The following is a 26,703-nucleotide window of genomic DNA, read 5'->3' as shown; positions in this document are numbered from 1 at the left end:
CAGCCAAAATCGACATAATTAAAACTGAAATTAAAATATACTAGGATGTAGATCTTGAAGAGAGGATTCCGAAAATATAAATTTTGCGAAAATCGGACTAGAAACGAAGAAATTATGATGAAATTACCTTAGAAAGATAAGAAAATGGTGTTTTATGTTTAGGAATTGTTTAGAACATTAAGGAAGATGAAGTTGGACAAGAAAATCAGAAGGAAAGGGGGAAGGGAGGTGTGCCGCGGGAAAGGGAGAAAGGAGACGGGTTTTAGGCGGGATTTCATGAGTCGGTTTTGGCTCGTTTCGACAATAATTAGAACCGTTTGTCAAATGCAAATTCCGACAAGACCAAAGTTCTTAAACACGAGATTACAAGAAGATTGAGTACTCATATGACCCATTTCCAAAATCGTTTGCCCAATTTTCAAAAGAGTTGTCATTTTTTCCCGATATGCCCTTATTTCGAAATAAAAGGTTTTTACACGGTTTAAACTATTTTTAAACATTTAGAAACTATCAAAATAAATACTTTACTTCAAAATATAATAGAATTATATTTCTTTGAATTATTATTACTTCAAATACATTAATATCAAATTTTACTTGATTAATAAATTACTTAGTAATATAATAATGGTCCGAGATTACGGGTGTTACAATCACCCCTCCTTTTAAAAAGTTTCGTCCTCGAAACTTAGAAGGAGAAATTATAGTATACAACATCTTAATAATATAACCATAGGAAAAATATAGATATCTTTTCAATGAAACGGTGATACTCTTGTTGATCAGACAAGAACAACCACATTTCATATCAAAATATAAAAATATTTCTACACTAATAAATGAGAAAACCCATTATTGGGACGTCTCCAATAACGAGATTTAACACTCATTAATGTTAAAACCATTAAAAATCATAAAAGCATTTTCAAAATTTTAGTTTAAAATTCTATAATAAAAATAATATCTTTACTAATTATGATTAAATACGGCTTAGTAACGTGGAAAAAGAATAAGAAAAAGGAATCATTACACAAAACGAGAAATAGCTTAGGTATCCAATCGAACACTAGGGTTGAAAGAGAGTGAGAAATCATTTTCAAATGTTATAGAAAGAGGTCAATTTGTAGATTTAACTCCAAATTAAAAAAAAAATGAACCAAAAGTTTACTCAAACTATATAGAATCTATGCAAGATGGAAAACAACTCGGGAACGAGAAGTGCAAGTCGCGATAGGGAACTCACACCAACAGGACAAGAAGGAATTGAACTCTTAAAGGTGGAATTTTTGGATGAAGTCAATAAAGATGTCAACGAACAAGACGCTTTACTCAAGAGGTCAAATGAGTTCCATAAAGGCGAACACCACGGAACAAGCCAGAATAGCAAGAATGACAATTGTCGGAGATCGGAATTAGGAAGATCGGTCCATCGAGAAAGGTTCACTCAATTTTCCAACCACAGAGTCATCCTACTAGGTCCTCCGAACATCAACAGGGCAACAACCAGAGGCCACACTAATCCAAAGAGCCATCTGAACCACTCATCGACAAGTCTACGCATAAGCTAATCCTTGAGACAATCTTATCCTCTACAATTATAACTTAACCATTTCCCAATCAAAATGTTTCCACCAATATCCTCCACCGAACAAAATCAAAATCCAAAGTCGAAACTAGTAACAATACTATACCCTTACCAAGATTCAGTATTCCCAAAACGCATTCATGCTTGAAACCAACCCACAAGCAACAAGTTGCACTATCCAATCCATAATTAGCACTAACTATAAGATAAATGGGTTCATCACACAAATCATCTGATCGGTTAACTCAAGATTCACTATCCTACTTCCCAACAATATTCCAATTCCAATAGAAAGATTCCTCAAAGGATTAAATATAAGGTCCAAATTTATAATAACATTCCACAGACTTAGCTATCAATCCCCAATACCGTAAAGTAAGGATCAAATGACAAACGAACAATCCCCGAACGAACAATGCCCAAAACAAATCCAAAATAACCATAGAAATACTCCACCAAGGTAAACTAATCCCATTAGTCTCATCATCAAATCGAAACCAAAGTGAGTCTTATACTACCAAAACACGCGAACCTTAACTCGCAAGGAGACTACAACATTGCCATCATAAGAATTCCATCAAAAATCTAGCTCTCATATCGTATGGTCAAATACAGACACAAACTCCTACACTAATTCCCGACAAAAATCAAAATACAAAAATCCTCAAATCACATCCCACTAACTCTGTAAACATGGTCAACAAGGTACCAACTATACTAAGTAGATAAGAAGTTATAACGGGATAGAGAAACGGTAAAATATTTTCGAAGGGTGCATGAGCATGACAAGTTAGGAAACTAAGGAGTCGGACCGTAAAGATAACGGTTGACAGAAATAAGAGGTACTCGAGTTAAGAAGATATCTCGGGCAAGAAGAAGATACGTAAACTTCGGCATAAAAACAGGGTTCAACGAACGCTAAAGAGAAGGAGAGGAGAACAGCAGCGGCATAATGAAAAGGTTACCGCTTAACCAAAAACTCCTCAAAGCTTATGATTGCTATGATAAAGTTACATCACTAAGGTGCTCAACAAAGACTCAAAAGTCTACCATATCATAGGACTAACAAGGACTCACAATGGTAGGTTTTCCTCAACTCAATTGGTTCCAAGAGCCAAAATCAATTCACCACACAAATTCATTTGTTACCATCCAAGTCCCAAAGTATCACCTTTACAATTCTCGTCATCTAACTTCACTTGCTATGTCATCCCCAAGTACCATGACTTGTTTACACTATCATCTCACCACTTCGTACTTCTAGTCTCCGATACCATAAATTAGAATCGCATCTTTGAACTCACGAACTACATCGAACAACTTTCCACCAAAATTCCCAAATTCAGATATGATTAATAAGGTCAACAAGGGCTACTCTATACTAGATTTGGTCAACTCAAAAGGTTTAACAAACTAACTAATTCCAAAGTACGATACCAATCCATTAAGCAACGTCCATGTCCTATTGTATTCCTTTCAAGGCCTACCAAGATTGGGGCTAACTATCATTCCTTTAACTCTCCACAAGAAACATCGAGACTCTCAAATGAAGTAGCTTAGGTTCATTTCAACTTATGTGCTAAGGTAGTACCCACGCTCAATCACCTATAACAAACAAGCTCTCAAAAGACATAAATCCCAAGGTGTTTCTCAACTCACTAGACTCTCACATCAAGCACAACTAACAAGACTAACCAAAGGGTCCCAAGTTATCTTCTCATATACAACTCAAACCTTAAACAATCAATTTCTCAACTCGTCCACGCCCTCCAATGATACATTCACTCACCCCAACGTACGAGGCTCAGTTAAAAACATTCTCTCAAAACCGGGTTCTCTTGATCAAGGGCACTATCCAGCGGAATAAAAGGAAGGTGTCCTCAAGGACTCTTATTATAAGAAGAAAAAGAACCAAGGATGAATCGGGAGAAAGAATAGAAGAATAGTTACCTAGGCGAGAGAAGGGGAATTAGAAAGACGAATAGACAACGAGATTGAAATATTAAGGTAAGGTACACTGAATACGAAAAGAAATATCGAGAAAGTGGAAGCATCCTTCATTTGGCATAACCAATCTTCAACATTCGGCAACGGCCACTCAATCTTGGTCACCAACGAGTAAGATCGCGTCATAACTTCAACGGCATGAAAATTAATAACTAAGAATTAACAAACCTAGCTTGTAGGATTGCATTATCTACGTTTCTTGGAGGGCCAACTTGCAAAAGAGAACATTGGTTAGCACCTAACAAATAGCAATCACAAAGAGACTACCACATAAAATCCTAAATTTACCCATCCTACCCATCTCTCAAGTTTATTATTTAAAGGTCAAGTGATTTTAAGTGGGGTGCACAAACGTGCGTCGGGAGCAACAAGCTCTGATACCAACTGTGACACCCACATTTTTTAAACGTTAAATAAACACATAAAATTTACCGAAAAAGCGACGGGATATGTTTGTAATTGGTTCAACTAGACAAAACCTGTAATTTTAAAAACTTTTCTAAACCATTCACAAACACTTCCAAATGAAGAGTGCCAAAACTCGCAAATGCTAACAAACTAATTTACATAACAAAGCTAAAGGCAAGAAAATATAGTGATACAAACCCAAAGTAAAAGAGGGAGACATATGTCCCTCCAAAATATAAATACAACCATAAGATTAAAGGTTTACTACAAAATATAACCAAACTAAGTCCAAGGTTCTTTTGCTCACTAGCTCGTCTGTGTACCCCATCTAAGCATCACCAACCTGTCAATCACATTTTATACAAACACGAAAGCCACAATTCAGTGTGGGGAGTAACCCGAGTCCTCCCGACCACGAAATGTCATATTTAAGTAACATGTAACGTAACATGTAAACCACATCACAAATAATCTAGATATCAAATATTCTAACAAGTGAACTCTAAACTGACCAAATTAAACTATCATGTGAAACATATAACAAGCAGTAATCCAAACTTTATCAATTGTAACCGGCTTGCATCTCACCTATTACAATTCATAAAATCACCATACAAGAAAGGACAATATATCAAAGACAGGCATAAGTTCTTAGTACGGTCAATAGTCACTCTGTAACTCGAGTCTATACCACGAGGTAGGGAAGGTAATCGAACCGGTATCTTGGCTCAGAGGTTCTATCAAGACATGGCCAAGACACAACACAACCCTAGCCTAAAATCTGCGCAGACCTAGACATGCGGATACACACCACCGCACCCAAGACCCACAATTTTTCTAAAACAAAGTGAGTACCCTAAGGAGTCCACCAAAGGGTTGGCTAGTACTTAAGCTGACCACTTACTATCAAAATAAGTAACGAGGTCATGCCCCAACTTGGATATAATCCCACCAAGTCAGGAACACAAAGGCTATTAAGCAGTGAACATATACTCGTCAAAGACTATAAAGGCCTATCTATGACAAACACAACAACCTGCAAGAAGTATTCAATACCAATTCCAATTCTAACAATATTAACAATATTAAAGGTTTCAGGGAATCTAGGGCCGTTTCAACAATATAAGAAACTATTAAATTCAACCAACAACACATGTGAACTAAAAACTTAATAAATGGCCTAAAACAAGAATAAGGCCGGTTATCCAATTCATACAAAATTTCACCCAACCGAATTTTTACCCGCAACCCCAGCCCTGCGACAGGTACGGGTTAAATTGCGGCTGACCAATCACACAATTGACTGACATCGATTCAGTCAAAGGGACTAAGGCTCAGTTTTCGGCATAATCATCAAAACATTGCAATTATCGCTATAAAATTCATTTTAAGCCTATTCATTACAATTTCATATTATAATCTATCCTAACATGTGCAAACTACCAATATAAGCATAATTTTACCATTAACATTATATTTACTACTAACATGCTTCATTTCAAAAGATTACCCATATGTTACTTATACTAAATTTAACATTAATAAACCCGAAACGACAAATAATGCATGAAAAACCGCGAAACAAGCAACGGGCCAACCCGTGCCAACCCAGGGCCTGCCGTGGGCCTTCCTGGGCCTGGCTGGGCCTGCCGGGCCTGTTGGGCCTGCTGGCCGCCACCCCCAACCCTCCATTTCTCCATTTTTGTTCAGTTTAACATCGTCTGAAGCATCAATTAATCGTTCCCAATTCATTTCCATACTAATATGAGAACTTAAACTAACAAAAGACATGAATTAGACATGAATTTAACCCATATTATCATGTGAAATAATCTACTCACACAACAATCACAAAATCATACAAGAAAACAAGATTGTGACATTAAACCGTCGAGTAACTCGAAATATGTTACCTTTAGCAACAAAATGAGCAATTAGCACCGTGAATACCAAACCCTAATCTGCCAACTAACCCCTATCTTCAACTATATACGAGTCTCCAAACTCGTCTTCTAAATCTTCACCTAAATAAACAATAAAAACACAACAATAAGCACAAAACCGAAATTATGCCCAAAATCAGCCAAAATCGACATAATTAAAACTGAAATTAAAATATACTAGGATGTAGATCTTGAAGAGAGGATTCCGAAAATATAAATTTTGCGAAAATCGGACTAGAAACGAAGAAATTATGATGAAATTACCTTAGAAAGATAAGAAAATGGTGTTTTATGTTTAGGAATTGTTTAGAACATTAAGGAAGATGAAGTTGGACAAGAAAATCAGAAGGAAAGGGGGAAGGGAGGTGTGCCGCGGGAAAGGGAGAAAGGAGACGGGTTTTAGGCGGGATTTCATGAGTCGGTTTTGGCTCGTTTCGACAATAATTAGAACCGTTTGTCAAATGCAAATTCCGACAAGACCAAAGTTCTTAAACACGAGATTACAAGAAGATTGAGTACTCATATGACCCATTTCCAAAATCGTTTGCCCAATTTTCAAAAGAGTTGTCATTTTTTTCCCGATATGCCCTTATTTCGAAATAAAAGGATTTTACACGGTTTAAACTATTTTTAAACATTTCGAAACTATCAAAATAAATACTTTACTTCAAAATATAATAGAATTATATTTCTTTGAATTATTATTACTTCAAATACATTAATATCAAATTTTACTTGATTAATAAATTACTTCCGCAATATAATAATGGTCCGAGATTACGGGGTGTTACAATCACCCCTCCTTTTAAAAAGTTTCGTCCTCGAAACTTAGAAGGAGAAATTATAGTATACAACATCTTAATAATATAACCATAGGAAAAATATAGATATCTTTTCAATGAAACGGTGATACTCTTGTTGATCAGACAAGAACAACCACATTTCATATCAAAATATAAAAATATTTCTACACTAATAAATGAGAAAACCCATTATTGGGACGTCTCCAATAACGAGATTTAACACTCATTAATGTTAAAACCATTAAAAATCATAAAAACATTTTCAAAATTTTAGTTTAAAATTCTATAATAAAAATAATATCTTTACTAATTATGATTAAATACGGCTTAGTAACGTGGAAAAAGAATAAGAAAAAGGAATCATTACACAAAACGAGAAATAGCTTAGGTATCCAATCGAACACTAGGGTTGAAAGAGAGTGAGAAATCATTTTCAAATGTTATAGAAAGAGGTCAATTTGTAGATTTAACTCCAAATTAAAAAAAAAAATGAACCAAAAGTTTACTCAAACTATATAGAATCTATGCAAGATGGAAAACAACTCGGGAACGAGAAGTGCAAGTCGCGATAGGGAACTCACACCCAACAGACAAGAAGGAATTGAACTCTTAAAGGTGGAATTTTTGGATGAAGTCAATAAACATGTCAACGAACAAGACGCTTTACTCAAGAGGTCAAATGAGTTCCATAAAGGCGAACACCACGGAACAAGCCAGAATAGCAAGAATGACAATTGTCGGAGATCGGAATTAGGAAGATCGGTCCATCGAGAAAGGTTCACTCAATTTTCCAACCACAGAGTCATCCTACTAGGTCCTCCGAACATCAACAGGGCAACAACCAGAGGCCACACTAATCCAAAGAGCCATCTGAACCACTCATCGACAAGTCTACGCATAAGCTAATCCTTGAGACAATCTTATCCTCTACAATTATAACTTAACCATTTCCCAATCAAAATGTTTCCACTAATATCATCCACCGAACAAAATCAAAATCCAAAGTCGAAACTAGTAACAATACTATACCCTTACCAAGATTCAGTATTCCCAAAACGCATTCATGCTTGAAACCAACCCACAAGCAACAAGTTGCACTATCCAATCCATAATTAGCACTAACTATAAGATAAATGGGTTCATCACACAAATCATCTGATCGGTTTACTCAAGATTCACTATCCTACTTCCCAACAATATTCCAATTCAAATAGAAAGATTCCTCAAAGGATTAAATATAAGGTCCAAATTTATAATAACATTCCACCGACTTAGCTATCAATCCCCAATACCGTAAAGTAAGGATCAAATGACAAACGAACAATCCCCGAACGAACAATGCCCAAAACAAATCAAAAATAACCATAGAAATACTCCACCAAGGTAAACTAATCCCATTAGTCTCATCATCAAATCGAAACCAAAGTGAGTCTTATACCACCAAAACACGCGAACCTTAACTCGCAAGGAGACTACAACATTGCCATCATAAGAATTCCATCAAAAATCTAGCTCTCATATCGTATGGTCAAATACAGACACAAACTCCTACACTAATTCCCGACAAAAATCAAAATACAAAAATCCTCAAATCACATCCCACTAACTCTGTAAACATGGTCAACAAGGTACCAACTATACTAAGTAGATAAGAAGTTATAACGGGATAGAGAAACGGTAAAATATTTTCGAAGGGTGCATGAGCATGACAAGTTAGGAAACTAAGGAGTCGGACCGTAAAGATAACGGTTGACAGAAATAAGAGGTACTCGAGTTAAGAAGATATCTCGGGCAAGAAGAAGATACGTAAACTTCGGCATAAAAACAGGGTTCAACGAACGCTAAAGAGAAGGAGAGGAGAACAGCAGCGGCATAATGAAAGGGTTACCGCTTAACCAAAAACTCCTCAAAGCTTATGATTGCTATGATAAAGTTACATCACTAAGGTGCTCAACAAAGACTCAAAAGTCTACCATATCATAGGACTAACAAGGACTCACAATGGTAGGTTTTCCTCAACTCAATTGGTTCCAAGAGCCAAAATCAATTCACCACACAAATTCATTTGTTACCATCCAAGTCCCAAAGTATCACCTTTACAATTCTCGTCATCGAACTTCACTTGCTATGTCATCCCCAAGTACCATGACTTGTTTACACTATCATCTCACCACTTCGTACTTCTAGTCTCCGATACCATAAATTAGAATCGCATCTTTGAACTCACGAACTACATCGAACAACTTTCCACCAAAATTCCCAAATTCAGATATGATTAATAAGGTCAACAAGGGCTACTCTATACTAGATTTGGTCAACTCAAAAGGTTTAACAAACTAACTAATTCCAAAGTACGATACCAATCCATTAAGCAACGTCCATGTCCTATTGTATTCCTTTCAAGGCCTACCAAGATTGGGGCTAACTATCATTCCTTTAACTCTCCACAAGAAACATCGAGACTCTCAAATGAAGTAGCTTAGGTTCATTTCAACTTATGTGCTAAGGTAGTACCCACGCTCAATCACCTATAACAAACAAGCTCTCAAAAGACATAAATCCCAAGGTGTTTCTCAACTCACAAGACTCTCACATCAAGCACAACTAACAAGACTAACCAAAGGGTCCCAAGTTATCTTCTCATATACAACTCAAACCTTAAACAATCAATTTCTCAACTCGTCCACGTCCTCCAATGATACATTCACTCACCCCAATGTACAAGGCTCAGTTAAAAACATTCTCTCAAAACCGGGTTCTCTTGATCAAGGGCACTATCCAGCGGAATAAAAGGAAGGTGTCCTCAAGGACTCTTATTATAAGAAGAAAACGAACCAAGGATGAATCGGGAGAAAGAATAGAAGAATAGTTACCTAGGCGAGAGAAGAGGAATTAGAAAGACGAATAGACAACGAGATTGAAATATTAAGGTAAGGTACACTGAATACGAAAAGAAATATTGAGAAAGTGGAAGCATCCTTCATTTGGCATAACCAATCTTCAACATTCGGCAACGGCCACTCAATCTTGGTCACCAACGAGTAAGATCGCGTCATAACTTCAACGGCATGAAAATTAATAACTAAGAATTAACAAACCTAGCTTGTAGGATTGCATTATCTACGTTTCTTGGAGGGCCAACTTGCAAAAGAGAACATTGGTTAGCACCTAACAAATAGCAATCACAAAGAGACTACCACATAAAATCCTAAATCTACCCATCCTACCCATCTCTCAAGTTTATTATTTAAAGGTCAAGTGATTTTAAGTGGGGTGCACAAACGTGCGTCGGGAGCAACAAGCTCTGATACCAACTGTGACACCCACATTTTTTTAACGTTAAATAAACACATAAAATTTACCGAAAAACTGACAGGATATGTTTGTAATTGGTTCAACTAGACAAAACCTGTAATTTTAAAAACTTTTCTAAACCATTCACAAACACTTCCAAATGAAGAGTGCCAAAACCTGCAAATGCTAACAAACTAATTTACATAACAAAGCTAAAGGCAAGAAAATATAGTGATACAAACCCAAAGTAAAAGAGGGAGACATATGTCCCTCCAAAATATAAATACAACCATAAGATTAAAGGTTTACTACAAAATATAACCAAACTAAGTCCAAGGTTCTTTTGCTCACTAGCTCATCCGTGTACCCCATCTAAGCATCACCAACTTTGTCAATCGCATTTTATACAAACACGAAAGCCACAATTCGGTGGGGAGTAACTTCGAGTCCTCCGGCCACGAAATGTCATATTTAATGTAACATGTAACGTAACATGTAAACCACATCACAAATAATCTAGATATCAAATATTCTAACAAGTGAACTCTAAACTGACCAAATTAAACTATCATGTGAAACATATAACAAGCAGTAATCCAAACTTTATCAATTGTAACCGGCTTGCATCTCACCTATTACAATTCATAAAATCACCATAAAAGAAAGGACAATATATCAAAGACAGGCATAAGTTCTTAGTACGGTCAATAGTCACTCTGTAACTCGAGTCTATACCACGAGGTAGAGAAGGTAATCGAACCGGTATCTTGGCTCAGAGGTTCTATCAAGACATGGCCAAGACACAACACAACCCTAGCCTAAAATCTGCGCAGACCTAGACATGCGGATACACACCACCGCACCCAAGACCCACAATTTTTCTAAAACAAAGTGAGTACCCTAAGGAGTCCACCAAAGGGTTGGCTAGTACTTAAGCTGACCACTTACTATCAAAATAAGTAACGAGGTCATGCCCCAACTTGGATATAATCCCACCAAGTCAGGAACACAAAGGCTATTAAGCAGTGAACATATACTCGTCAAAGACTATAAAGGCCTATCTATGACAAACACAACAACCTGCAAGAAGTATTCAATACCAATTCCAATTCTAACAATATTAACAATATTAAAGGTTTCAGGGAATCTAGGGCCGTTTCAACAATATAAGAAACTATTAAATTCAACCAACAACACATGTGAACTAAAAACTTAATAAATGGCCTAAAACAAGAATAAGGCTAGGTTATCCAATTCATACAAAATTTCACCCAACCAATTTTTACCCGCAACCCTTTGACCCTTCGATAGGTACGGGTTAAATTGCAACGACCAATCACACAATTGAGTGACATCGATTCAGTCAAAGGGACTAAGGCTCAGTTTTCGGCATAATCATCAAAACATTGCAATTATCGCTATAAAATTCATTTTAAGCCTATTCATGACAATTTCATATTATAATCTATCCAAACATGTGCAAACTACCAATATAAGCATAATTTTACCATTAACATTATATTTACTACTAACATGCTTCATTTCAAAAGATTACCCATATGTTACTTATACTAAATTTAACATTAATAAACCCGAAACGACAAATAATGCATGAAAAACCGCGAAACAAGCAACGGGCCAACCCGTGCCAACCCAGGGCCTGCCGTGGGCCTTCCTGGGCCTGCCTTGGCCTGCTGGGCCTGCTGGCCGCCACCCCCAACCCTCCATTTCTCCATTTTTGTTCAGTTTAACATCGTCTGAAGCATCAATTAATCGTTCCCAATTCATTTTCATACTAATATGAGAACTTAAACTAACAAAAGACATGAATTAGACATGAATTTAACCCATATTATCATGTGAAATAAACTACTCACACAACAATCACAAAATCATACAAGAAAACAAGATTGTGACATTAAACCGTCGAGTAACTCGAAATATGTTACCTTTAGCAACAAAATGAGCAATTAGCACCGTGAATACCAAACCCTAATCTGCCAACTAACCCCTATCTTCAACTATATACGAGTCTCCAAACTCGTCTTCTAAATCTTCACCTAAATAAACAATAAAAACACAACAATAAGCACAAAACCGAAATTATGCCCAAAATCAGCCAAAATCGACATAATTAAAACTGAAATTAAAATATACTAGGATGTAGATCTTGAAGAGAGGATTCCGAAAATATAAATTTTGCGAAAATCGGACTAGAAACGAAGAAATTATGATGAAATTACCTTAGAAAGATAAGAAAATGGTGTTTTATGTTTAGGAATTGTTTAGAACATTAAGGAAGATGAAGTTGGACAAGAAAATCAGAAGGAAAGGGGAAGGGAGGTGTCTTGGGAAAGGGAGAAAGGAGACGGGTTTTAGGCGGGATTTCATGAGTCGGTTTTGGCTCGTTTCGACAATAATTAGAACCGTTTGTCAAATGCAAATTCCGACAAGACCAAAGTTCTTAAACACGAGATTACAAGAAGATTGAGTACTCATATGACCCATTTCCAAAATCGTTTGCCCAATTTTCAAAAGAGTTGTCATTTTTTTCCCGATATGCCCTTATTTCGAAATAAAAAGTTTTTACACGGTTTAAACTATTTTTAAACATTTCGAAACTATCAAAATAAATACTTTACTTCAAAATATAATAGAATTATATTTCTTTGAATTATTATTACTTCAAATACATTAATATCAAATTTTACTTGATTAATAAATTACTTCCGCAATATAATAATGGTCCGAGATTACGGGGTGTTACAATCACCCCTCCTTTTAAAAAGTTTCGTCCTCGAAACTTAGAAGGAGAAATTATAGTATACAACATCTTAATAATATAACCATAGAAAAAATATAGATATCTTTTCAATGAAACGGTGATACTCTTGTTGATCAGACAAGAACAACCACATTTCATATCAAAATATAAAAATATTTCACACTAATAAATGAGAAAACCCATTATTGGGACGTCTCCAATAACGAGATTTAACACTCATTAATGTTAAAACCATTAAAAATCATAAAAACATTTTCAAAATTTTAGTTTAAAATTCTATAATAAAAATAATATCTTTACTAATTATGATTAAATACGGCTTAGTAACGTGGAAAAAGAATAAGAAAAAGGAATCATTACACAAAACGAGAAATAGCTTAGGTATCCAATCGAACACTAGGGTTGAAAGAGAGTGAGAAATCATTTTCAAATGTTATAGAAAGAGGTCAATTTGTAGATTTAACTCCAAATTAAAAAAAAAATGAACCAAAAGTTTACTCAAACTATATAGAATCTATGCAAGATGGAAAACAACTCGGGAACGAGAAGTGCAAGTCGCGATAGGGAACTCACACCCAACAGACAAGAAGGAATTGAACTCTTAAAGGTGGAATTTTTGGATGAAGTCAATAAACATGTCAACGAACAAGACGCTTTACTCAAGAGGTCAAATGAGTTCCATAAAGGCGAACACCACGGAACAAGCCAGAATAGCAAGAATGACAATTGTCGGAGATCGGAATTAGGAAGATCGGTCCATCGAGAAAGGTTCACTCAATTTTCCAACCACAGAGTCATCCTACTAGGTCCTCCGAACATCAACAAGGCAACAACCAGAGGCCACACTAATCCAAAGAGCCATCTGAACCACTCATCGACAAGTCTACGCATAAGCTAATCCTTGAGACAATCTTATCCTCTACAATTATAACTTAACCATTTCCCAATCAAAATGTTTCCACTAATATCATCCACCGAACAAAATCAAAATCCAAAGTCGAAACTAGTAACAATACTATACCCTTACCAAGATTCAGTATTCCCAAAACGCATTCATGCTTGAAACCAACCCACAAGCAACAAGTTGCACTATCCAATCCATAATTAGCACTAACTATAAGATAAATGGGTTCATCACACAAATCATCTGATCGGTTTACTCAAGATTCACTATCCTACTTCCCAACAATATTCCAATTCAAATAGAAAGATTCCTCAAAGGATTAAATATAAGGTCCAAATTTATAATAATATTCCACAGACTTAGCTATCAATCCCCAATACCGTAAAGTAAGGATCAAATGACAAACGAACAATCCCCAAACGAACAATCCCCGAACGAACAATGCCCAAAACAAATCAAAAATAACCATAGAAATACTCCACCAAGGTAAACTAATCCCATTAGTCTCATCATCAAATCGAAACCAAAGTGAGTCTTATACCACCAAAACACGCGAACCTTAACTCGCAAGGAGACTACAACATTGCCATCATAAGAATTCCATCAAAAATCTAGCTCTCATATCGTATGGTCAAATACAGACACAAACTCCTACACTAATTCCCGACAAAAATCAAAATACAAAAATCCTCAAATCACATCCCACTAACTCTGTAAACATGGTCAACAAGGTACCAACTATACTAAGTAGATAAGAAGTTATAATGGGATAGAGAAACGGTAAAATATTTTCGAAGGGTGCATGAGCATGACAAGTTAGGAAACTAAGGAGTCGGACCGTAAAGATAACGGTTGACAGAAATAAGAGGTACTCGAGTTAAGAAGATATCTCGGGCAAGAAGAAGATACGTAAACTTCGGCATAAAAAAACGGGGTTCAACGAACGCTAAAGAGAAGGAGAGGAGAACAGCAGCGGCATAATGAAAGGGTTACCGCTTAACCAAAAACTCCTCAAAGCTTATGATTGCTATGATAAAGTTACATCACTAAGGTGCTCAACAAAGACTCAAAAGTCTACCATATCATAGGACTAACAAGGACTCACAATGGTAGGTTTTCCTCAACTCAATTGGTTCCAAGAGCCAAAATCAATTCACCACACAAATTCATTTGTTACCATCCAAGTCCCAAAGTATCACCTTTACAATTCTCGTCATCGAACTTCACTTGCTATGTCATCCCCAAGTACCATGACTTGTTTACACTATCATCTCACCACTTCGTACTTCTAGTCTCCGATACCATAAATTAGAATCGCATCTTTGAACTCACGAACTACATCGAACAACTTTCCACCAAAATTCCCAAATTCAGATATGATTAATAAGGTCAACAAGGGCTACTCTATACTAGATTTGGTCAACTCAAAAGGTTTAACAAACTAACTAATTCCAAAGTACGATACCAATCCATTAAGCAACGTCCATGTCCTATTGTATTCCTTTCAAGGCCTACCAAGATTGGGGCTAACTATCATTCCTTTAACTCTCCACAAGAAACATCGAGACTCTCAAATGAAGTAGCTTAGGTTCATTTCAACTTATGTGCTAAGGTAGTACCCACGCTCAATCACCTATAACAAACAAGCTCTCAAAAGACATAAATCCCAAGGTGTTTCTCAACTCACAAGACTCTCACATCAAGCACAACTAACAAACAAGACCAAAGGGTCCCAAGTTATCTTCTCATATACAACTCAAACCTTAAACAATCAATTTCTCAACTCGTCCACGCCCTCCAATGATACATTCACTCACCCCAACATACGAGGCTCAGTTAAAAACATTCTCTCAAAACCGGGTTCTCTTGATCAAGGGCACTATCCAGCGGAATAAAAGGAAGGTGTCCTCAAGGACTCTTATTATAAGAAGAAAACGAACCAAGGATGAATCGGGAGAAAGAATAGAAGAATAGTTACCTAGGCGAGAGAAGAGGAATTAGAAAGACGAATAGACAACGAGATTGAAATATTAAGGTAAGGTACACTGAATACGAAAAGAAATATCGAGAAAGTGGAAGCATCCTTCATTTGGCATAACCAATCTTCAACATTCGGCAACGGCCACTCAATCTTGGTCACCAACGAGTAAGATCGCGTCATAACTTCAACGGCATGAAAATTAATAACTAACAATTAACAAACCTAGCTTGTAGGATTGCATTATCTACGTTTCTTGGAGGGCCAACTTGCAAAAGAGAACATTGGTTAGCACCTAACAAATAGCAATCACAAAGAGACTACCACATAAAATCCTAAATCTACCCATCCTACCCATCTCTCAAGTTTATTATTTAAAGGTCAAGTGATTTTAAGTGGGGTGCACAAACGTGCGTCGGGAGCAACAAGCTCGATACCAATCATGTGACACCCACATTTTTTTAACGTTAAATAAACACATAAAATTTACCGAAAAACCGACGGGATATGTTTGTAATTGGTTCAACTAGACAAAACTCGTAATTTTAAAAACTTTTCTAAACCATTCACAAACACTTCCAAATGAAGAGTGCCAAAACCTGCAAATGCTAACAAACTAATTTACATAACAAAGCTAAAGGCAAGAAAATATAGTGATACAAACCCAAAGTAAAAGAGGGAGACATATGTCCCTCCAAAATATAAATACAACCATAAGATTAAAGGTTTACTACAAAATATAACCAAACTAAGTCCAAGGTTCTTTTGCTCACTAGCTCGTCTGTGTACCCCATCTAAGCATCACCAACTTTGTCAATCGCATTTTATACAAACACGAAAGCCACAATTCGGTGGGGAGTAACTTGAGTCCTCCCCACCACGAAATGTCATATTTAATGTAACATGTAACGTAACATGTAAACCACATCACAAATAATCTAGATATCAAATATTCTAACAAGTGAACTCTAAACTGACCAAATTAAACTATCATGTGAAACATATAACAAGCAGTAATCCAAACTTTATCAATTGTAACCGGCTTGCATCTCACCTATTACAATTCATAAAATCACCATACAAGAAAGGACAATATATCAAAGATAGGCATAAGTTCTTAGTACGGTCAATAGTCACTCTGTAACTCGAGTCTATACCACGAGGTAGGGAAGGTAATCGAACCGGTATCTTGGCTCAGAGGTTCTATCAAGACATGGACAAGACACAACACAACCCTAGCCTAAAATCTGCGCAGACCTAGACATGCGGATACACACCACCGCACCCAAGACCCACAATTTTTCTAAAACAAAGTGAGTACCCTAAGGAGTCCACCAAAGGGTTGGCTAGTACTTAAGCTGGCCACTTACTATCAAAATAAGCAACGAGGTCATGCCCCAACTTGGATATAATCCCACCAAGTCAGGAACACAAAGGCTATTAAGCAGTGAACATATACTCGTCAAAGACTATAAAGGCCTATCTATGACAAACACAACAACCTGCAAGAAGTATTCAATACCAATTCCAATTCTAACAATATTAACAATATTAAAGGTTTCAGGGAATCTAGGGCCATTTCAACAATATAAGAAACTATTAAATTCAACCAACAACACATGTGAACTAAAAACTTAATAAATGGCCTAAAACAAGAATAAGGTCAATTATCCAATTCATACAAAATTTCATCCAACCGAATTTTTACCGCAACCCCTGACCCTTGCGACAGTACGGGTTAAATTGCGGCTGACCAATCACACAATTGACTGACATCGATTCAGTCAAAGGGACTAAGGCTCAGTTTTCGGCATAATCATCAAAACATTGCAATTATCGCTATAAAATTCATTTTAAGCCTATTCATTACAATTTCATATTATAATCTATCCTAACATGTGCAAACTACCAATATAAGCATAATTTTACCATTAACATTATATTTACTACTAACATGCTTCATTTCAAAAGATTACCCATATGTTACTTATACTAAATTTAACATTAATAAACCCGAAACGACAAATAATGCATGAAAAACCGCGAAACAAGCAACGGGCCAACCCGGGCCAACCCAGGGCCTGCCGTGGGCCTGCCTGGGCCTGCCATGGGCCTGCCTGGGCCTGCTGGCCGACAACCCCAACCCTCCATTTCTCCATTTTTGTTCAGTTTAACATCGTATGAAGCATCAATTAATCGTTCCCAATTCATTTCCATACTAATATGAGAACTTAAACTAACAAAAGACATGAATTAGACATGAATTTAACCCATATTATCATGTGAAATAAACTACTCACACAACAATCACAAAATCATACAAGAAAACAAGATTGTGACATTAAACCGTCGAGTAACTCGAAATATGTTACCTTTAGCAACAAAATGATCAATTAGCACCTTGAATACCAAACCCTAATCTGCCAACTAACCCCTATCTTCAACTATATACGAGTCTCCAAACTCGTCTTCTAAATCTTCACCTAAATAAACATTAAAAACACAACAATAAGCACAAAACCGAAATTATGCCCAAAATCAGCCAAAATCGACATAATTAAAACTGAAATTAAAATATACTAGGATGTAGCTCTTGAAGAGAGGATTCCAAAAATATAAATTTTGCGAAAATCGGACTAGAAACGAAGAAATTATGATGAAATTACCTTAGAAAGATAAGAAAATGGTGTTTTATGTTTAGGAATTGTTTAGAACATTAAGGAAGATGAAGTTGGACAAGAAAATCAGAAGGAAAGGGGGAAGGGAGGTGTGCCGCGGGAAAGGGAGAAAGGAGACGGGTTTTAGGCGGGATTTCATGAGTCGGTTTTGGCTCGTTTCGACAATAATTAGAACCGTTTGTCAAATGCAAATTCCGACAAGACCAAAGTTCTTAAACACGAGATTACAAGAAGATTGAGTACTCATATGACCCATTTCCAAAATCGTTTGCCCAATTTTCAAAAGAGTTGTCATTTTTTTCCCGATATGCCCTTATTTCGAAATAAAAAGTTTTTACACGGTTTAAACTATTTTTAAACATTTCGAAACTATCAAAATAAATACTTTACTTAAAAATATAATAGAATTATATTTCTTTGAATTATTATTACTTCAAATACATTAATATCAAATTTTACTTGATTAATAAATTACTTCCGCAATATAATAATGGTCCGAGATTACGGGGTGTTACAGAAATAATTTAATGCGATGAAGGTAATAAATATAACTATGGGCACACAACTCATATGAAAGACATTAGAACTCAGATGCATCCTACATGTGTGAACATTTAGACATACTCATTACTACCATCCATGTGTAAACATTTGGACATAATTATTATAATTATTCATGCGTGTATATTAGAACAATCAATTAACTTTTAACGCCATCAACTTACCAAGATATAACAATATAGTTTTATATTTACATATATCCGACCACTATGCAAATATGATGCACACACCAGAGACATTACAACATGCCAAATGTATATAAAATATGCAACAACTGGACTCGTATAAAATATTTCACCCTTGATTAAGAATCAATTTAAGCTATTCAATTTCACTCATACTATCATGCCAACAATGTTATCAACTAGACTTTAATTTTATCACTTGTTAAGATACACAACTACCGAACATGCGTGCTACTATCATCATATAAGGACATTATAAATTCACATTACTAAAGCTCATGAATTAACCAAACAATCGTATGAAAATTCAACATAGAACGCACATTTTAAATGTTTTGATTCACGTTGGAACTTCCAAAATTTACGAATAAATAACCGTTCGATTAAAACTTGATTCATATTATTTTTATAAAACACGGAGAGTTAAAAACACAGGGGAAAAAGAATTAGGTCTAAAGCACAAAAATTTCATTTTTAAAGAATTTTACAACTCAGTTAGTCCAAACAAGTATGTGACAGCAATTGGTCCGAAACTTGGGTCAGTTTGCAAAACTTACCATTTAATATAGAGATATCAAGAATTTTCGTGACTTATCAATTTGAAAACATATACGAATCTTCTGATCGATGGAGTTGGAATTATGCAAAATTTATTAATACGATTTAAATGAGGATTTTTACAAAATCGTTGGTCAAAACATCACTGCACAGGAACTTCCTGACCACAGCCCACTAAATCATTTATTACTCCTAATCCGTATATCATATAAGCATGAAACTAACGCCGAATGAATACTAACTCCCAAGGCTATCTCTCATAAAATTTTCATCCATAGGCAATAAACAGAAAAGAAATGGCAGTAAGGTCAATTAAAGAGTACAATCAAACAAACAAGTTTCAGCACTAAGTTGTTCATTTCCTATGTCCCAAACTCTTACAACCATACTATCGATAACTCATCCTAACTTAAATCTCACACTGTACTTACGTGAACATCTATCCCATAGAATCCCTTCGCATCTCGATCTACTCCTTAAATCTAATCACGATTGCTATGACTATAAACATGCAATTCAATAGTGTTTCTAATTACTATCACAATACTATACTAGCATGGCTTCGGGATCACATAACCGCATATTAGTAGACATAGTAGTACTATCAACACATCATTCAACATCCACCCAGATGTATATCATCAATTTGCAATTATTTTCACGCTCACGACTACCACAACACTTCATTGATTATTAACCTGAACTCGAAAATTTATTTCTCATTTCCACAACATCATATGATCACGTCATCATTCATACAAAATACTTACCGTAGCGTTGTCCTGCAGAATGGTTAGAATATATGGGTCCCAAGGTATACATCAACTCGATTATGCAATAATCAATGTATCAATCAGTTAATACTTAGGCAACGATATTTGAATTTCATGTTCAACCTCAAGCAACTTTTCTACCCTTTCTCTCATATACACTCGGGGTTTCGGGTCAAACCGAGAGGGTCTGTTCGGTGTGAGGGGGCCCCTAACTCATACCTTACCTTAGTGTGCTCCTAACAGTTCTATCCCGGGGTTCATTTTATTTAGACTCTTCTTATGTTCATTGGGTTCATTGGTTTAGGCCTGAGGATCGTTCGCTCTGATACCACTTTGTAACACCCCGGTTTATGAAGGAGCCTTTAGCAAGACATTCCCTAATAAACCGGACTGTTACCATCTCGGTTTCCCGAGGTAGTGAATAACAAATTAAACTCCAAGGCAGAATTATATAATTACTTTAACTTAATTATTACAAAACCTCTTTTACGTCAAATTACAAAGAACTAACATAAATAAAAGTGAAAGTCTTCTAGATGATGATCTAGCTACTAAGTCGTCTGATCCAGTGTCTCACGCCCATCCAGCTCCCGATTCTATCTCTTAACCTGTCAAGTCTGCTCGCCAATATTTGGGTCATCACAGGTGTTCACGAATACACAGGGTCAACTACGAGGTTGAGTAGGGAAACAATAAAAACAACAAAATATGATATGCATGCTCCTCCGTCACCACCATCTCCATCTCAACTCATATCTCATATCTCATTCCCCGGACAACCCAGCCATACCGATCCCCGGTAGACTATATATATATCGATCGTAGCCGATCTCGCCATTTCCTCGTTGAGGACACCAGGGCAAGTCCGCAGAACCCGCTTTGGGCCTTATCACAACATCGTCATCACCACACCACACCACCACAACATCCTCTATCTCCAATGCATATGAATGCTCAAAAGAAATTAATGCAACACAATATATATAAATCATCGAATCGATAAATCATGAAATCATGCGGTTACCCGATGTTGTGATATCATACTCAATACAATCAATTCAGTCAAACACCTTCCCGTATATGAATCATCACGTAAATCAACAACCATGAATCAAGTCAACACAATTCACCAACAACGATAATAGGTCAAGTGTATTTCCCTACCTCAAAGTGCCAGCAAATCCAATTAAGCGATTCAAGCGAGTCGAACATAAAGCAACGAATTTGATTATCGATCCTTCACGAATCCGTCACCTAAAACAATTATAATATTTATAATTACTAACTACTAAATATAGAAATCTCCCAAAATAGAAGCTTTCCCGAAATACAATCCCGACACCAAACTTATGCCCAACTGATAACTACATAACCCGATTAGTATTTGACCCAACTTCCCAACATAGGAAGTTACTAAAGTAGTATTTCTTAAAATGGAAACTTTCCCGATATAGTAACTTTTCATTTTAACAAACACGACTTGAATTACTTAACTGACTCGGGAATTAAATTGAATAACTAATATGATAAATAAAAGATTAAACAATTAAACGATTTAAGAAGACCCGAATCAACATTGAACAATTCGAGTAGCCCGACTCAAAACCCGTCTTTAATTATTTTAATGCACTCGGGAATTAATTAATTAATTAAGAATACGATAACTTAACGAATTCTAACGATTAAACAATGACAAAAACCCGTTTCAACACTAAAGCAATCCGTCATCAACACCGCCCCCTTCCCACGCGCTCACACGCTCCCACGCGCCACCACGAGGCCGTGTCAGCCACCAGCCCAATCCCCACACTCGACCCGACCACCAACGACCACCCCCATCGGGTCGACTCCCCCGCGAGTCAAACCAGCGCCGCCATTTGGCCTCGGTTCACCACCACGCCTCACCAAACACCTCCTGTTCTCTCCTTACCACCATGACCAACACCTCCTACCGCCAACTCACCACCGACCTGTTCGCCGTCGGCCCACGAACCTGGACACGGTGGCACCGCCGTCTCGACCTCCCCTAGTCCACGGTGGTGCCACCCCAACCTAGCCATTCTAAACCGCCCGAAAACCCCCGTTTAAAACCCGTCTGCTACCCCCGTCGCCGCCACCTCTCTCTGCCACTACCACCACCCAAAACCACCATAACCACCACCACTACACTCGTCACTAACCACCCTACCCATATACCCCGACGCCAACCACCCTTATCCCCTCCCTAAGACACGAAACAACAACCAATCAACTCGACAGAAATGCGAAATCAGAGGAAAGGGTTGAACTCTTACCTTTTTCGCCACCACCACAGCCACCAGGGCCACCCTAAAGCCTTCCTTGCTGCGCCGCCAACACCCATACTCTCTCTCTCTCTCTCGTTTTGCGTGAAAGCTGATGATTGGTGTTGATGAAGGAGGGAGTAGGGTTGTGTAGAGCTAGGGTAAATAGGTTAAAAGTTTAGGTTAAATGGTAAATGGGTCATGGGTAAACGTGATTGGGTAAGTGGGTAAATGTCATGGGTCCGCGTGGTTGTAAAAGAATTAGCTAACGTGACTTCGTTCAGTTAAACCCGTCTCACTTAACTTAGATCGATACAACGCGAGTCAAGTAAAATAATTAACGTAATTATCGACTCAACAATTAACCCGACTTAAATAGTAATATATAAAATGTATAGTAACTAATATATATTAATATCCGTTTAATTGATTATATATAAAACACGGGGTGTTACAGTCTTCCCCCCTTAAAATGAACTTCGTCCCGAAGTTCGCTCCCGTACTTAAACAACATAAGGGTATTGTACATCGTACATACGGACGTCACGCATTTCTAACACGGTTAACACACACTTTTGATACATCAATTAACATAACAAACACGAAATGTTACAAATATGTATATTGATTTTTTTTTGCCGTGTCCTAAAAATATTGAAGTGCCGTGTCGCGTGTCCGTGTCCGTTTTCGTGCAACCTAGCACATGGTAACATATTATACATTTAATGATAATGATTAGTACCTTATATTATAAGTACGTCGAATTTCTAATTATTGACTTATTTATATTTTCACGGCATTGAATGTTTAATCACGCTTTTTTTTGTGCTTATGTATTCAATGATAGCGTCTATTATTGTGACCCGTGCATTTTTTTGCACGGGTTTAAAACTAGTGCTATATTAGTATGCAAAATGAGGCTTAGTTAAGGGGACTAAATGTGCGAAATTATGAGCCACATAAGTCGTGTCTCAGCCACACGAGTCCCTTCGTACTCAAGTCCTTATTGTGCATATCCCTCTTGGAGTGGGAAGCTGATAAGTAGTAATTTAGTGTCATTTTGGCCCCGTCGTATTCCTTTACTTACATCATTTTGTGCATTTTTATGGTAAAATAGCTCATTTACTAGTTTAGTTGGTAATTAATAATTTACTTGTAATTATTTCGAATAATGTTATATTCCTTGGATATGGTACTACTTTTGTTATTTTGATGTTTATAGGTACCGGTTCGATGTGGGATCGATAAGAGAGTCAAATTAAGACGAGTTAAATGATCAAAGAAATGAACAAAAGCCAAGTGAAATTCAAGGTAGTCACATAATGACTTCGACATATCAGTATCTTAGACTATCACCAATTTGCAGCAGTACCGACACCGAGCTCGCAACCACCGAGCAGTAGCAAGTGCGAGCCATCACCGCGGCTCTGAACCCAACAACCCAGCAGCTCACATTCTTCAACTCGGAACCAAAACCCGAGTCAAGTCCACCACCTATATTTCATCATTACTATATTCATCACCATCATCATACACTCCGGTTGTAAGATATTTCATAAAATAAATAAGTATTATATTAATATTTAATTAAGTTATTTTATGGAAATTAAGTTGGTCCATTGTTTGGTGGAATTTACCTAGGATTTTGTTTCCACTATTGTCTCCCATAAGTTAACACTCACAATTTAGGAAACTGTTCAGTTGACTCTTTGATGGCAAGAGTCTATATAAGGGGAACATATTTCTTCTGATTAAGGTTCACCAAGCCTACCTCATTAAGAAAATATACCATCTAAATTGTGAGGCTGAGGGTTTGGAAGCCAAGTCAGATTTGGAGCATAAGAAATTGGGTTTCATTAAGATGGATCAATTATTTCAAGCAATGGCTGGAGGTAAGTAATCGATCTCTTTTATCGCTTCCGCATTCAGTTTATACATGTTCATTATGAGACTAGAACATGTTATTTTAGACTATAACACTTATAGTTGGTATCAGAGCGAGTAATCGCCTCTGTCTTGTTTGGTATCTGAATATCAATTTAATATGACGGCCTTCATATATATGCTACGAAATTGTTTTTAATTTGAGTTATTATAGATCTGACTTGAACATTCGTATTTTGTGAACTATTACTATGCGTGAGAAATTTTATAACCGCATGTCTACTATATGTAATCCGGTTTTGTCTTCCTTTGCCTATGCCGTAGTTGGTGGACAACATATTAGCAATATACATTAAACGATGAGCAAGTTGCCTTATCATGGAAAGTTGTAGACATGAGATTTGCCTTATTGGTATTGTTACCCGTAGCTTTTAGTAGAGTTTAGACTACAAAAATTTGTCATCTCTCTTCTTGATACATGTGTCTTCTCGATACATGTTGTTATCTTTGGCTCATAGTGGGCAAATTTTGCTTCTTTAATTATCTATTTTTCGCATGGTATTATTAGTATTGTGCTATTGCGAGTGATTATACTCTTGTAATTGTTTATAATCATATATAGAGAGAGTTAGACCAATTAAGTTTTCTGGTTATATATTTTTCCTATATACATTAAGTTGAGTATAGATTAAATTTTAATGTCGAGTGATTCAAAGTTTTAATAGTTAGAGTTTAGCCATAACATCTCTAATTAATTGAAATTTTATTTTGAAATCACATGTGGAAACTAGACATTATTTGTGATTAGTCGTATGTAATATAATGAGACTTACCCACATGAATCTTGTTGTATGTATTTGTATGACTAATTAGGATAATATATTGAATCTTGTTTCTTAATCTACCCACAGGAGTTAAGAGATGTATATGATTTGATAGTATTGTCATAAAGTTAAAATTTTATGTATCTAATTGACTAAAACTTTAGCCCACAGGCAAGTTTTATGTCTCTAGATTCATATTTGAGCATGATTTACATTGGTAAAGCATGATTAAGTTTAAAGTCTCAACTTTGGTAATAAGCATGTTATTTATTATATTTGCAGCAATTTTACCTGGAAGTTCTATTGATGTTAAATTTGACATTCCTGAATTGAATATTGATAACTATAAGGTTTGGAAAGAGAGAATGCTACTGCAGTTGCGATGGTTTGATATTAATTATGCTATTCGGAAAGACGAACCACCTAAAGTAACTAAAGAAAGCACTAAAGAAGCAATTGATCTTTATGAAAAGTGGGAGAAATCTAATCGTCTCTCTATTATGTTCATAAAGACCAGAATATGTGCTAGTATTCGTGGTTCTGTCGATCAGCATACTAAAGTTAAAGATCTAAATAAGGTCATCGATGAGCAGTTTGCAACTTCTGATAAAGCTCTTGCTAGTACCTTAATAATGCAGTTTTCATCTTTGAGGCTCACCGAGACTAAAGGTGTGCGTGATTATATCATGCACATGAGGGATATTGCAGCTCAACTTAAGACTTTGGAAGTTACCATGTCTGACACTTTCCTTGTGCACTTCATTTTATGCACTCTTTCTTCAAAATATGCTCCTTTTAAGATCTCTTATAATACACATAAGGATAAATATTCAATTAATGAACTTATGCCCATGTGTGTTCAAGAGGAGGGCAGATTATTGATGAAGGAAAGTGAGAAGGTGAACCTTACTGTTGCTTCTTCTTCAAAGAGGCAAAAGGGTTACACTAAAGATAAGGGAAAGGGAAAGATTTCAGCTGAGCCAGCCATTAAGAAGGAGTCTCGTGTTTCTTCTGTAAAAAGAAGGGACACATGAAGATATACTGCATTAAGTTTAAGGCTTGGCTAAAGAAGAAAGGTAATTTTCACGCGTTTGTTTGTTATGAATCCAATATGGTTAATGTTAATCATAATACATGGTGGATTGATTCTGGAACTATAATCCATGTTTCGAATACCTTGCAAGGTATGACAAACCTAAGGAAACCAGTGGGTAGTGAACTTTCAATCTATTCAGGAAACCAGATTAGTTC

The 26,703-nt window shown here is 36.4% G+C and overlaps 1 pseudogene; it reads left to right on the top strand.

Moving 5' to 3' along the window:
* Positions 1–26,486, top strand: part of LOC141590303 (uncharacterized) — a 472,729-nt pseudogene extending 446,243 nt beyond the window's left edge.
* Positions 26,487–26,703: the final 217 nt, after the last annotated feature.

Source organism: Silene latifolia, chromosome 7 (assembly GCF_048544455.1).
Source record: "Silene latifolia isolate original U9 population chromosome 7, ASM4854445v1, whole genome shotgun sequence".
NCBI classification, from domain to species: domain Eukaryota; kingdom Viridiplantae; phylum Streptophyta; class Magnoliopsida; order Caryophyllales; family Caryophyllaceae; genus Silene; species Silene latifolia.
The sequence above is the reverse complement of the archived record's forward strand: the minus strand, read 5'-3'. Positions and strand labels throughout refer to the sequence as shown.